The sequence below is a fragment of the Lithobates pipiens genome, unplaced genomic scaffold, assembly GCF_037356315.1.
Source record: "Lithobates pipiens isolate NorthernLeopardFrog02 unplaced genomic scaffold, aLitPip1_a1.2 Scaffold_19, whole genome shotgun sequence".
Taxonomy (NCBI): Eukaryota; Metazoa; Chordata; class Amphibia; order Anura; family Ranidae; genus Lithobates; species Lithobates pipiens.
The window spans coordinates 402,101,369-402,117,174 of record NW_027507764.1 but is presented as its reverse complement, the minus strand read 5'-3'; the positions used below and the strand labels follow the sequence as shown (position 1 = coordinate 402,117,174).

Sequence of the window (15,806 nt, the reverse complement as noted above, 5' to 3'; positions counted from 1 at the left end):
GTCAGCGGTGACATGACTTCTGACATCCGACCCGGTCCGATCTAACAAAAGCAGACGGATGGCCCTACGTCCGGATCCGTCGCTGGTGGATCGGATCGGGTAAGATCTGATGAAAACGGACATGCTGTCCATTTTCATCTGATCTCTCCATAGAGACCAGCGGTGCTGGACAAGCCCCTCCCCGCTCAGTGAGCAGAGAGGGACCTGTCATCTGCCGGCTCAGCGGAGATCAACAGAGAGAAGCAGAGTCCGCCTCGTGTGAAAGGGGCCTAAGTAAGGTGATTTTCAGGCGTTTTTTGGCGCTAGAAATAGCTCCTGTAAAGCGCCTGAAAAATGCCTCCCATTCATTTCAGCGTGACTTTTCACACTGGGGTGGTGCGCTTGCAGGACGTTAGGAAAAGTCCTGCAAGCGGCATCTTTGGGGCGTTTTGGGAGCGGTGTATACACAGCTCCCAAAACGCCCCTGCCTATTGAAATGAATGGGCAGTGCTTCCAAAGTGCCTTTGAAATCTCCGCAACATGGGCACATTTAACCCCTTCTTCGGCTGCTAGCTGGGGTTAAAAGCACTCTGCTAGTGGTTGAAAAGCACTGCTTAAACATTGGTAAATCACCGCTAAAACATGTGGTGCTTTACCATTAACGCACGGCCGGTCACTGGCATGAGTGGGAAAAATAGTGCCCCATCATTGTTGTCACTGGGACGAATAGTACCCCATATCATTGTTATCAGTGGGAGGAATAGTGCCCCATCATTGTTGTCACTGGGAGGACTAGTGCCCTGTCATTGTTGTCAGTGGGAGCAATAGTACCCAATCATCGGTGTCAATGGGAGGAATAGTCCCCCTTCATTGTTGTCAGTGGGAGGAATATTGCCTTATCTATGTTGTTTGTAGGAAGAATAGGTTCTCATCATTGGTGTCACAGGGAGGAGTAGTACAAAATTGTTGCTATCCGTGTTAGGAATAGTACCCCATTATTGGTGTCAGGGGAAGGAATAGTATCCCATCATTGGTATCAGTGGGGGAAATAGTGCCCCATCATTGGTGTCACTGGGAGCAATAGTACCCAATCATTGGTGTCAGTGGGAGGAATAGTGCCCCGTCATTGATGTCAGTGGGAGGAATAGTACCCCATCATTGGTATCAGTGGGGGAATAGTGCCCCATCTTAGATGTCAGTGAGAGGAATAGTGCCCCATCATTGTTGTCAATGGGAGGAATAGTGTCTTATCTATGTTGTCAATGGGAGGAATAGTGTCTTATCTATGTTGTCTATAGGAAGAATAGCTTGCCATCACTGGTGTCAGAGGGAGGAATAGTGCAAAATTGTTGGTATCGGTGTTAGGAATAGTTCCCCATCATTGGTGTCAGTGGAAGGAATAGTACCCCGTCATTGATATCAGTGGGGGGAAATAGTGCCCCATCATTGGTGTCAGTGGAAGGAATAGTACCCCATCATTGGCATCAGTGGGGGGAAATAGTGCCCCGTCATTGGTGTCAGTGGGAGGAATAGTACCCCATCATTACCATCAGTGGGGGAAATAGTGCCCCATCATTGGTGTGAGTGGAAGGAATAGTACCCCATCATTGGTATCAGTGGAATAGTGCCCCATCATTGGTGTCAGAGAGAGGAATAGTACCCCATCATTGGTGTCAGTGGGAGGAATAGTGCCCCATCATTGGTGTCAGTGGAGGAATAGTATCCAATAGTTTGTGCCAGTAAAAAGAATAGTGCCCCATCATTGGTGTCAGTGGGAGGAATCGTACCCCATCATTAGTGTCAGTGGGAGGAATAGTACCCCATCATTGGTGTTAGTAGGAAGAATAGTGTCCCATCATTGGTATCAGTAGGAAAAATAGTGCCCCATCATTGGTATCAGTAGTGGGAATAATACCCCATCATTGGTATCAGTGGGAGGAATAGTATCCAATCGTTGGTGTCAGTAGGAAGATTAGTGCCCTATCATTGGTGTCAGTGGGAGGTATAGTGCCCCATCATTGGTATCAGTAGGAAGAATAGTGCCCCATCATTGGTATCAGTAGGAAGAATAGTGCCCCATCATTGGTATCAGTAGGAGGAAAAGTGCCCCATCATTGGTGTCAACGGGAGGAATAGTACCCCATCATTGGTGTCAGTGGGAGGAATAGTACCCCATCATTGGTGTCAGTGGGAGGAATAGTATCCAATAGTTTGTGCCAGTAGGAAGAGTAGTGCCCCATCATTGGTGTCAGTGGGAGGAATCGTACCCCATCATTGGTGTCAGTGGGAGGAATAGTACCCCATCACTGGTTTCAGTAGGAAGAATAGTGCCCCATCATTGGTATCAGTAGGAAGAATAGTGCCCCATCATTGGTATCAGTAGGGGGAATAATACCCCATCATTGGTGTCAGTGGGAGGAATAGTATCCAATCGTTGGTGTCAGTAGGAAGATTAGTGCCCTATCATTGGTGTCAGTGGGAGGAATAGTGTCCCATCATTGGTATCAGTAGGAGGAATAGTGCCCCATCATTGGTATCAGTGGGAGGAACAGCATCCAATCGTTGGTGTCAGTGGGAAGAATAGTGCCCCATCATTGGTATCAGTAGGGGGAATAGTGCCCCATCATTGGTGTCAGTAGGAAGACTAGTGCCCCATCATTGGTGTCAGTGGGAGGAATAGTATCCAATCGTTCGTGTCAGTGGGAAGATTAGTGACCCATCATTGGTGTCAGTGAGAGGAATAGTGTCACAAGGGCCAGATAAAGGCATGCAAAGGGTCACATTCGGTCACCTGGCCACAGTTTGGAGATCACTGCTGTATATCATAGTAAGAGAAAGTAACAGAAAATCCCACATTTCGGGTTGACACCAGAACAGCAATAGATGGGGAAATCTTCCAATGGGGACACTAGTTCTGGTGACAACCAGGGATTCTCTCATTTTAGAGGGGTCTCCTCTCACTTCCTGCTTTGGCTATGGGACAGGAAATCAAGAGAAATCTCCCCAATGGGACACAGATGGCAAAAAACTAGATGATTTACTAATTTCAAAATTAAAATAAAATAAAATGTAGCTCTACTTTAAACTCCAAATGATCAGCATTATACACTTTAGTACTACATCATGTACAGCACGTTGAGAATGCCTACAAAACCAAACACATTTTTAGATGCAAAAGCGCTTCCATCCAGCTGCGGGAAAAGTTTAGCAGGGTGGCATTTACACATCCGTCCAGTAGGTGTCAGCGTAGCCTGTGAAAGCGAGCGGCCAGGGCTGGGCAGGAAGCTTTCTCTCCCCCCCCCCTCCCCCTTCACACCTCCCTCTAGAACTTGTCTCCTCTCTCCGGCTGTCAGAGTGAGCTGTAGACTAGCTGCAGACAGAGGGGCTGGAGGAGAGATTGGCAGTCCCAGACAAGGAGCCTGTGTGCGCAGACACACTGCAGGGGGAGGTAAGACCCTTTCTTGTGCTCTGCAATAGGAACACAGCACCATAGTAGGGGGGCAGCTGAGGAGGAGGGAGGGGAGGCAAGTGCAGAGTCATAGAGCTGCTGTGGGGCTGCAGCTGGAGCTTTTCTGGGAGTCAGGGAGGAGCTGCTGTTTGCAGAAAAAACGTGACAGAGGCCCAAGTTTAATTGTGTGTTTAGGAAAAGCCACAACTGCCAGTCACCTCCCCCTGGAGAGGGTGAGGAGGGAAGGGATGGATGGTGCTCAGGAGTCACCCAGGGTGATGGGTGGCACTGAGGATGAGGGAAAGTAAAGGGCTGTGTGTGGGATTGGTGGAGGGGGGGTGTGTCCTGTGCACATGCTGATGCTTGTATACTAATGTGCACCTATAGGAGGGAGGGAAGAAGGTATGCAGCACACCTCTCCCCTCCGCTGGGTACCACCACCCCCCCCCCATGGGTGATCACTCTCTATTTACTATTCATCTTCCTGGATGGCTCGCTTTCCTGCAATGAATTTTATAGTACGGCATCCTTCAATAATTCATAACACGGAATATTCAACTGGATCAGCAGCTGTTGATTTCTCCCAATCTGCGGGGGGAATGCTGCATGCGAACGCTGAGCTTTTTTATTTAATGTTAATGATAAAAGTCCAAGGATGATCAATCACCTTGTTCAATTTCTATACGCTGATTAGATATTGGAAACGTCTTGCGTTGCACTGCAGCGTATTAACAATGGCTTTCCATTAGTAAAAGCACAAATGTCTTTAGCTAATTGTTTGAATAAATTGGTCTCGTTAAGATGACAGCTACTTCTTTTTTTTTTTTTTTCAGGGGATAATTGCATGCCGCTTGTTTTAAACTGTCTAGGAGGCAGGTCAGGGCAGGTAACTTTGGGAAATATTTAGATGGTGCAAAGAGTTATCTAGTCTCCACACCCTTTATGGAAAGAGAATGCACTGATGTGCAGTCAAATCTTGTGTCATTTACATAGGCAGGCCCTGTTAACACTTCATTAACCTGCACTTGTCGTTCTCTCCTTCAGTGTACTCGGCTAGCATCTGAGGGCCGTCGCTAGGCTGACCAGATCTACCAGGCTTGAGCCACACTGGCAGCCTAGGGGCAAAGGCTCGTGGTGGTTTGAGTTCTAAACTGACCGTACTGCCTAAACTTGGACTTCTCTTAGCTACAAGTGGTTTGTCGCCAAAATCAAACTCTGCTCATTCTGGAAAATCTGAAAAAAAAAAAAAAACTTCAGCCTCCCATTTGTCAAGATGTCAGGAAGATGTGTAGATTTCCCCACAGCAACCAATCGCATTCAAACAAGTTCTCCAGCTGTTCTGTTTAAGAGAACGTTTGAACTGATTGGATGATGGGATTTGAATTAGTTATTTCATATATAGACAAATCAGGTCCAGTCTCTATTGTCAATGTCTTTAGTTCTCTTTTTTTTTTTCTCTTGTGTTCCTTGAGCCAGTTCAGGAACACATTTTGGGTATCGTTCTGTATGGCACAGGAGACTTTTGGTTAAGAGAATTACAGGCATACCCCACTTTTAAGTACACAATGGGGCTTATTTACTAAAGATGGAAAGTGCAAAATCAGGCTCACTTCTGCATAGAAACCAATGAGCTTCCAGGTTTTATTACCAAAGCTTGAACAAGCTGAGATTAGAAGCTCATTTGGTTTCTATGCAGAAGTGCACCTGATTTTGCACTTTCCATCTTTAGTAAATAAGCCCCATTGTGTACTTAAAAGTGGGGTATGCCTGTAGTTATTAGATATAGACAAGGGGTTATTTACTAAAACTGGAGAGTGCAAAAGCTATGCAAAGACACCAATCGGCTTCCAGGTTTTATTGCCAAAGCTTAATTAAGCTGAAGTTAGAAACTGATGCAGCTGTGTGCGTAGTAACCAGTTGGCTTCTGAATGCTCCAGTTTAAAGAGGAAGTAAACCCTGATGGGTTTACTTCCTCTTTTTTTCCCTGCAAAGGTAAAGCATAATGGACTACTATGCATCGCATAGTAGCTCATTATGTGTCACTTACCTGACACAGGAGCCAGCGAAGTCGCCGCTGTCCCCTGTAGTCCGCCGCATCCATGTTGCTGGTGGCGTCTCGCAGCTCCGACGAATCACAGCGGCGCAGCCGCGATGACGTCACTCCCGCGCTCTACGGCGAAGCTGCGATGACGTCACTCCCCCGCATGCGCACGGGAGTCGACAAATTAGGCAAATCCATTCTTGGATTTGCCGCATTTAGTGCGCCTGCGCGCCGCTGTCTACGGCGCATGCGCCGTAGACAGCGGTGCCCATTTTCGGGCAAATATTGCTTGGACCTACAGGTAAGCCTTAATCTAGGCTTACCTATAGGTCCAAGTTGTTTGGAAGGGTTTACTTCCTCTTTAAGTAAGTCTCCCCCATAAGGTCCACTCTCTATGGCAGTGGTCATCAACCCTGTCCTCAGGCCAGGTTTTATATATTACCTTGGGGAGATGCAGGTTAGAATACTGCAATCACTGAGCAGCAAACTATATCACCTGTGATGTACTGCAGTTATCTTGTGAACCTGACCTGTTACGGCGCCCTGAGGACAGGGTTGATTACCACTGGAATTGTGCGGGTTACCGCATCACACAAGTGATATGCTATGTCTCTTGTGGAAATTTGGTAACAAATTTTGGTTATTATCCTGTGGTGCAAGAGAATTACTTATTTAATTTGATAGACTATTAGGTGGGGATTTACTAAAGCTGTGCAAATGAAACTAATTGTCTTCAAGGTTTTCTCATCACAGCTTAATCAAACAAGCTGCAGTTAGGTTACTATGCACAGCTGTACCCGTTTTAGTAAGTCAACCCCATAAGGTCCACTCTCCATGGTCCATATTTGTCCTGTTATCAAGGCTTGTCCGTATCTTTTATGCTTCCTTGTGGAAATTTAGAAAAATGTTTTGAGTATTCTCCTGTATGGCAGTGTTTCTCAACTCGAGGTGCCCCAACAGGTCATGTTTTTCAGGCTTTGCATTATTTTGCACAGGTGATTTGAGCCTTGGTAATTACCACAGCCATTTCATCTGAGGGGAATACTGAAAACATGACCTGTTGGGGCACCTTGAGGACTGGAGTTGAGAAACACTGCTGTGTGACACAGGAGACTGACTTGATGCAAGAGAATTTGGTTATTACACAGACAAATAAGGTCCACTATCCATGGTCAATGATTTGTCCTTTTATCCAGGTTTGTCCATATCTTTCATGCTATGTCTCTTGTGGAAATTCGGGAACACATTTTGGGTATTCTCCTGTATGGTACTGGAAAATAATTTGGTGCAAGAGAATAGTTATTTCATGTATAGACAATTGGGGGGGGGGGATTTACTAAAACTGGAGAGTACAACAGCTGTGCATGGAAGCCAATTGGCTTCCAGGTTTTATCATCACAGCTTAAAGAGGGATTCCGCCCAAAAAAAAAAATTAAAAGCCAGCAGCTATAAATACTACAGCTGCTGACTTTTAATAAATGGACACTCACCTGTCCCGGGTTCCAGCGATGCCGAGGCCGATCGACCGCTCGGGCCTCGGCTGCTGCCGCCGCCATTCGAGGTGAGGGAATCAGGAAGTAAAGCGAATCGGCTTCGCTTCCCGGTTCCCTACTGCGCATGCGCAATAGGAGATCTCGGCGCTGTCACTGGGACCCGTGTGTGTCCCAGCAGACAGCGCAGCAGGGCAGGAAATGGCGTAGACTCCCGTGGGAGTCTATGCCCGGAAGTGGGTGAAAATACCTGTCTTTGACAGGTATCTCCACCCCCCTCCCCCCTGAAAGGTGTCAATTGTGACACCGGAGGGGGGGGGGGTTTCGATCAGCGGAGGTTCCACTTTAGGGTGGAATCCCGCTTTAATTGAACAAGCTGAAGTTAGTAGCTGATTGGCTAGCATGCACAGCTGCCCCAAATTCAAGTGCACCAGTTGTAATCTCCCCCGTGAGGTCCACTCTCTATGGTCAATGATATTTGTCTTTTTATCCAGGTTTGTTTATATCGTTTATGCTATGTTCTTTGTGGAAATAAGTTTTGGGTATAATCCTGTATGGCACATGAGAGTGATGTGATGCAAGAGAATGTTATTTCATATATAGACAAATAGGGGTTAATTTACTAAGTCTTGAGGGTGCAAAATACAGTTCAGCTCTGCATAGAAACTAATCAGCTTCCATGTTTTATTGTCGTAGCTTAATTGAGCCAACAGAAGTTAGCAGTTGATTGGCTACCATGCACACCTGCCCTGATTCTGAGTGCTTCAGGTTTAGGTAATCTTCCTAATAAGGTCCACGCTCAATGATATTTGTCCTTTTTATCCAGGTTTGTCCATATCTTTTATGCCAGGGATATGCAATTAGAAGACCTCCAGCTGTTGCAAAACTACAAGTCCCATCATGCCTCTGGGTGTCATGCTTGTTGTGGCTGTCAGTCTTGCTATACCTCATGGGACTTTTAGTTCTGCAACAGCTGGAGGTCCACTAATAGCATATCCCTGTTTTATGCTATGTTCCTTGTGGCAGTCTGGGAACAAGTTTTGGTTATTGTGCGGTATGGCACAGGAGACTGATGTACAAGAGAATTAGTTATTTAATATATAGACCATTAGGTGGTGTGGAGGGGATTTAACTAAAACTGAAAATTGCAAAAGCTGTTAATAGAAGCCAATCCGCTTCCAGGTTTTATTAGACTAATTGAACAAGCTAAAGTTATAAGCCAGTGATGGCGAACCTTGGCACCCCAGATGTTTTGGAACTACATTTCCCATAATGCTCAAATACACTGCAGAGTGCCTGAGCATCATGGGAAATGTAGTTCCAAAACATCTGGGGTGCCAAGGTTCGCCATCACTGTTATAAGCTGATTGGCTAGCATGCACAGCTGCACCAGTTAATCTCCCCCATAAGGTCCACTCTTCATGGTCAATGATGTTTGTCCATATCTTTTATGCTATGTTCCTTGTGGCAATCTGGGAAGAAGTTGTGTGTAATTCTGTATGGCACAGGAGACCTATGTGGTGCAAGAGAATGTTATTCCTTATATAGGCAAATAAGGTTCACTCTATGGGTAATAATGTGTCTCCATATGTTTTGCTGTTCTTTGTGAAAATTCGGGAACGAGTTTGGGTATAATCCTGTATGGCACAGTAGACTGATGTGATGCAAGAGAATTCATTATTTAATTTATAGACAATTGGGGGAGATTTAATAAAACTGGAGTGCAAAATCTGATGCAGGTGGACATAGAAGCTGATTGGTTTCGAACTTCAGCTTGTTCAACCAAGCTTTGACATAAATCTGGCAGCCAGATTTTGCACTCCCAAGTTTTATTAAATTAAGCCCATAAGGTACACTGTCCGTGGTCAATGATTATTATGATCAGGTGGAGTGAGATTAATACATTTTCATCAGGGACACCATCCCTTGAATATTGCAAGATCAAACCTATAGAAATGGGACTATATGATGTGCCTCAAGACGGCGAATCACGCAGTTAAAAACGTCAACAAATCTTTGTTACAATTTTAAAAAACGTAACCACCATATTATATGAATAACGTCTAGTCAATGATATTTGTCCATATCTTTTATGCTATGTTCCTTGTAAAAATTCCAGAACAAGTTTTAGGTATTACCCTGTATGGCACAGGAGACTGATTTGATGCAAGAGAATTCATTATTTCATATATAGAGAACTCCAGTTCAGTTACCATGGTCAATGATTATTTCATCTTGGCTGTCCATATCTTGTCTGCTGTTCTATGGAATGGAAATGCTGGAACAAGTTTTAGGTATAACCCAAGGCACATGTGAGCCTTGAAGGTAGGAGCAAAGTATAAAATGCTTTGTCTGTGAAGGTTCTTATTTGCCCAGGTCATTATATAGCTAGTATTTAGTAGCCAAATTCAACTGGATCTGTTCTGTAATGGCTTGGACAAGCTACCAAACATTTCAAAAACGCAAATGGTGGTTAGGACGAGCTACAGAAATCTTTCAACATTTATAGAAAAAGTTAAACTGAAGAATATGAACTTCTTTGTTTTACTGCCAATCTCCAGTGTCTGACACAATCAGACGAAATTGTTAATGTAACTACTAGCGGTGGTTTGTGGAAACCGGTGAAGTCATATATCAGCTCTACCCTTGCAAGAAATGTTTGGCTTCTGTAGTAGCTTTTCATAGAATACATTTTGTGCTAGTGTCCACACGCAACACAAAGGTGTAATCCTATTTAAAGTAGAGCTATAGGCAAAACCTTTTTTTTTCATTTTGGGTAACAGATAATTGACCCCTGTGAGAATTTTTTTTTTTTCACCATCTTGTGTCCTATTGCAGAGATTTCCCTTCACTTCCTGTCCCATAAGCCAAACGGGAAGTGAGGAAATCCCTTCAAATTAAGGGAATTCTTTGGAGACCCCCAGGTTACCAGAACTAGTGTCCCTATTGGAAGATTTCACCTCTTACTTTTCAGGGGTCAACCCAAAAATTTGGATTTTCTGTTACTTTCAATGATGATGGCTCTACTTGGTGTCTCGTGTCTCGATTGGATAGATTGATAGCAGCGAAGCCATTGGGTGCTGTCAATTAAATCCAATGATGGGGGGGGGGCGGGATCGAGTCCTGCATTCTGTTTGAATGGACACAGATGTGGGACTCGGGAGCGCGCCCGCACGGGTGTCCATCAAGGAGAGCCTTCTCCAACGTGAACTCTCAATGTGGGGAGGAGCCACCAGTGCCGCTGAGGGACCCTAAAAGAGGAGAATTGGGGTCACAAAAACTGACAGGTGTTCTAACCCATCTCTACTCAAAATGTTAACAAGAAATAAAAAAAAATGATTTGCCATTAATTATACTTTCTGATCATCCTAAAGTATCATTCAAACTGATATACCAGTAAAGTGGAATCTTGTTGCTTTGGGTTACTTCCCTCTGCCCATGATCTTCTTAGACCACCTGGTCATGAGAGAAATTCATAGGAGTTGATTTATTAAAACTAGAGTGTGCAAAATATGGTGCAGCTATGCATGGTAAACAATCAGCTTCTAACTTCAGCTATTTCAATTGTGGTGTATTCACACTGAACGCGGGTTTTAAATCATGAGTTTCGCTGAACTGGTACAATTTCATACCTGCATTTCAGTGCGAGTTTGGGGCGATTTGGAAGACATATGTGCAGGTTCATGAACAGATGTCTATTGAAATTTCCCCTGAAGTTGCTAAAAATAGTGCAGGAACTACTTTTGGAAATCTTTACGGAGCAGCAAAGTCTGAATCACACCAATTGGGACAGTGCTGTTGTTGGCAATAGGCTGCAATTTGGCATGTCAAATCGCACCAATGTGAACTGGGGCTTAAGCTTTGACAATAAAAATATTGGAAGCTGATTGGCTACCGTGCACAGCTGCGCCAGATTTTCAACTATCCCATTTAAGTAAATTATCACTGTAGACTTTTGCTAACCTTTTATAATTCTAATTCCTTGGCTATCATGTGGGTAATGTGGGTCCTCCTGGCTTCAGTGTTTTGAGTACTCACCTAGAACATATTTTGTAGTTCAAGTATTCTGACACTTGCTATTCCCTCTCCCTAAGTTGCCTATTTGCCTTGACTTATCTTGTCTGGAGTACAAAATCAAGAGTGTTATCTCAGCTTGTCTTGGGACTGTCTTTTTAAACCATTTTCGATCTGTGAAACTGGACAGGGATCACATGGGTGTTCACATCTGATTCTAGTGTGGGCCAAAAAAATACCTGCACCATTCCCCTCCCCCATTTAAAAGGATTTTATTGAACACAGCAACCTGATCAACATACAATTATAAGAAACCAAATACAGCTTCTTTTCACTGACTGAAACATAAATTTAGCAAGGCACTTTACCGGCACCACAACCTTCACATATACACAGGGAGAATATTACTGGACCTGCACCATTTTGATGCAATTTCAGCCATACAAACTGGCTAAATTTGCATCGCACACTTTGCATGTGATGTACTCAGCAATGTCTGACATCACACCAGTGTGAAACCAGCCTGATTCCAGGGCTGCAAAAATGTTCCACGTTCTTGTAAGTGACCTGACAACAGGTGTATGTAGACTGATAAATGCTTACTCCTTTTGTCCTATATAGAAAAGGAACCTACTGGGACCCATTTGCAGAGATTTTCATTTAAAGTTTCTTAGCACCCTTTGGGGAAAACCTACTTAATCCATTTATCCTGGATGATGCCTGGGGCAGTATATAGTCTCCTGGGCTTAATGCTCATCTTTGTTGATATTCAGATGTTGGTCTCTTCATGCTTAAAGCGGGATTCCACTGCCGTTTTTTTTTTTTTTTTTTTTTTTTTTTTTAACCTGTGTCACTGTTGGGCGATTCTTACGGTGTTTTTGCAGCCAAGATCGGCGTCTTTTTAACCCCCGGCATGACGATTTCATTGCGAAGGAAAACTTTTAAAAAAGCAGTCCGGCGGTTTCCATTTTCACTGTGGGCGTTTGAAGCCCACAGGCATTTACTTCCTGGATGCGATGACACTGAGCTCCCAGCATCCACCGCTCCATCTCGCACATGCTCATTGAGTGTCCTCTTTGTTTTCCTTCCTTTTGCCTCATGTGCTATAGTGGTAATGGCTGATAGAGCTGCCTGCCCACTTTCAAAATGGCAATTTCGGCTTGACTGTGTCCCCCACGGATTCCTGGGAAATAGCTAAAAAAAAGTTCCCAGGGACCATTGCGAAGCCGATAAACACGCCTACTCCCACGGGAGGAGAGCCCGGAAGTCGGCATAAACATTAAAAATAAAAGGTAAATACTGCATATTATTTTATTTCAATGGTCATAACTACATCTATGTTCCAAAGCCATTTGAATAAGATGAACTTGCAATTTTCTGTACCAAACCGCTTTTAAGCCTAGGTTCAAACTTATTCGGTACGACAAATGCCGCGATCCCTGCAGGTTTACACTTTCCCCGTTTCCTGCACAGCATTGCGATCGCACTGTTTGCGATCCACTGCTTGTCAATGCAAGGTTAACGATGCCCCAAACACATGGCAAATGCAGTGCAGATTACCCACATTGAATCACATGGTACAAAACAATGTGATGCAGTTGCTGTGCGGCTCTTAAAGATGACTTCACTACTTTTTGTGCTGGATCACATGTGAGTAGCACAGGAATGTGGTGCGGTTTCTTTACGATTAACATGCCAGTTATAGTGTGAACTGGAGCTTAATATTGGCATGCTGAAAATCATTTTGCAGCAAGTAGCATAATTGCTGTAAAATGCATAACTCGGCGTGCGCTTAGTGTTTGACCTAAAGCTGTAATAAATGTTGCACATAGACTTACATTATGTGCAATGGCTATATGGTGCCCAGAAATAGAACAGTGTTTGACACAGCTGCGTGCTCCAAACTTTCTTAAATACATTTTCTTCCCTTTTTACTACCAATTTACCACTGAGCTTTTTTAGTTTTTGTGAGACGTTCCACTTTACACTGTAATCTAAGCAGTTAACCTGTCATTACTGGGCTGTTAGCGCTGTTACTGTCAGCTGTTCATTTGTGCCGTAGAGGCCCTGATCGCTGTTCAGACTGCTTGGATTCTCTCTTGCCTCTGGCATCCAGAAGTAAAGATGGAAGCTGGCTGTTAATGTGATGGATTATCAGCTGTATTTATTGAGCAGTTCCAGCAGGTAAGGATTTCTATAGTTTTGCACTTCAGTAAGTAGACAGTTTGATACCAAATCTTCTAGAATTAGCCTGTAGTCAGCTGGAAACTTGGAAGCAGAGGTGAAACAACTGTTAATAGAAAAAAGTCACTCAATTTGTTGGCTGATTTACAGCCATTCAAATTTCACCTTACCCGGTGACTTATTTCCAGAACCCTTTCGCTGATGGACTGTGCGCTGAGCTAGCTGCTCCTATCTTTGCTAAGGATATGGATGTGTGCATCTAGTGTACACTTGATGCGGATCCGGTGAGTGTAGAAATGGGTCAAGCCTCTGTGTTCTTTGCATCTATCAGATCCTTGTGGGGTTGCTGCACTTGTTATAGTAAAGACTCTGATCCCCCAATGGTCTGCTCATTGCTGCTAGTGACACATGGACACTTTCTCTGTATGAACTTTTACATTCAACTTTATGCACTCTATTCTCTGGGCAGAACCTGGGTGCAGATTTTGGCCTACTTTGAAGCCATACTAATCATAAAGTTTTCTAATGTTGGCTGCAGTCAATCCCTGTGTGACTTGCCACGATTTGGCTAATGTGCAATGCATGGCAAGAGAAATCGCATTGTGTATAGGGTCTGTTCACACTCGTGCAATGCATTCCTGTGCGACTTGGAAAAGAGTGCATATGCTACTTTTTAGTGAGTTTTTGGTCTCACACACTTCAATGGGAGCCCTTGAAAAATGGAGGGGGTGGGACATAAAAATGCAGATCCGTAAGTGTGAACCGAGCCCTAAGGCAGAACTACAGAAAGTACTTTATGGCGATACAGAAATAGAATGCACAAACAAAATGAAATATAGCGCTTCACAAACTCAATAGTTGGGGTCAAACATTTAAAAATAGAATACATGAGAGCAGACTCATAGGTTATGGAATATCTTAAGCAATTTTGTTTAGTTTAGCAGTGACAACACACTAGGATCTGCACTCCAGAGTGGTAGCCATGCCTATTAACCCCACCCGACCAGACCATTTTTAATCGCCGAAACAGTCATATGTATTTTAGTTACTATCCTATGTCATTGGATGGGCCATCGTATTGTGAGTTATTAGAATCCACCCAATAGGATCATCCTTTTTTTATTTTTTTAACTGTCTAGGGCATCATCTGCAGGTTTCTCTTCTTATTATAAAGTTACTGTTTTGTGTTGGAGGTGCAGGGAAGGTCCCCCTTACCCCAAACTTCAACGTTACTGTGAATCGCCAAAGCATGTGAATAAGAAGGTACGAGAACATAATGGTGTTGTCAATTTTCCCCAAGCATAAAGCTTTTGTGGGGGTATAATGCACCCTATGTAAAATACTTGTCAGACGCTGAGAGTGGGTGAGAGAGACCTTCGGTATGACCTCCCAGTGTCTGGGTCCACTCCTCTTCATCCAGAGTTTCTAAGTCCCCTTGCCAGGAAGTAAAGCTATTTACCTGCGTTCTGGCACTAACAGCAGTCTGGAGTAAAGATCTCCTATTAAACCCCCTTTTCATTCAGGATGTAGAGATGGTTATAGACAATCGTGTAGGGATTATATTGCAACTGGAAAATAGATGCCTAGCACTGTAGTGCTTTTTGTGATTTAAGGTATAACTTTTATTTAATTCAAACATGGGTTGTCCCAAATAGGCATATATTTTTTTTGTGTAGCCTACGTGCTAGGTGATAGTCCGTACTACCTCCCATAACCTATGGACATGGTGAAATGTGGGCAATATTTTATTCTTTTTTTACGTGGAACTGATGAGCTACTACTAATTGGACCAGCGGAGACATAGTAAATTGGAATAATGTGACCGCCTGTATTGGATCCTGCATAGCCACCTCATTTCAGCCATACCAGTGTTGTAACTTTGATGCAATAAAGTAGTCTTGCATTAGGCCCCGCAATTCCCCCCACTCTTTGGCTAGCTGCAGTATAGCAAGTCTAATTATTGGATTTCCATGTAAGATCCCTAAAGACAGAATTGGTAGTTTTTGAATAAACGTAGTGATAGCCACACAGGACAGTTATGCAATATGTACAACAGCTGAGGTATCCACACCATTTTCGCTAGGTTTGCTTTGCCTATCGCTTTCGGAGGTAATTTACTCCATGTTTTGCCTGTTTGAGTCTGGCAATCAGAGGGACCAAGTTCCTATCAACATATTCATTAACTTGGAGTTGCTTATTTTAATCAAATTTGTGTTCATCCTGTAATAGGTGTCACATACTTCTGCCCCACTGCACAGTTGAGTAGTGTAACTCTGTGGCATAATTCAGCTTTGCAGATTTCCTTGTGGCCTTTTGGCCTTCTCACTGAAATGTTTTTTGTATCGGTGGTGGGGTGCCAGCCCCCTTAATCCATGCGTCTGGCCCCCTAATCTACATATGGGGCGCTGGACGCATGGATGTGTGTGTGCCCCCCCCCACGTGATTCGACCCAGAGACTCTTAATAGGCTTCAAAAAAGGGTAAGCTCACCCAATTTGTGGGACCATGGTGAATTAATATTCGCTATTGTCTTACTGATTTTCCCCTCGGCCAATCAGGAAGCAGGTCCTTTCACCCATTTGGCTAAGAAACAATTCTATTGGCTGCCGAGGAGGGAGGAGATGCAGGGGAAGCTGCCGTGAAGCACAAAG

At 44.0% G+C, this 15,806-nt stretch overlaps 1 protein-coding gene across 1 annotated transcript in view; it reads left to right on the top strand.

Moving 5' to 3' along the window:
• The first annotated feature begins 3,295 nt into the window (after window positions 1-3,295).
• The window catches only part of LDLRAD4 (low density lipoprotein receptor class A domain containing 4), a 488,264-nt gene continuing 475,753 nt past the window's right edge, over window positions 3,296-15,806 (top strand). The window contains exon 1 of the mRNA XM_077492398.1: window positions 3,296-3,427. The gene's annotated coding sequence lies outside the window, so the exon portion shown is untranslated. The remainder of the gene's footprint in view (window positions 3,428-15,806) is intronic.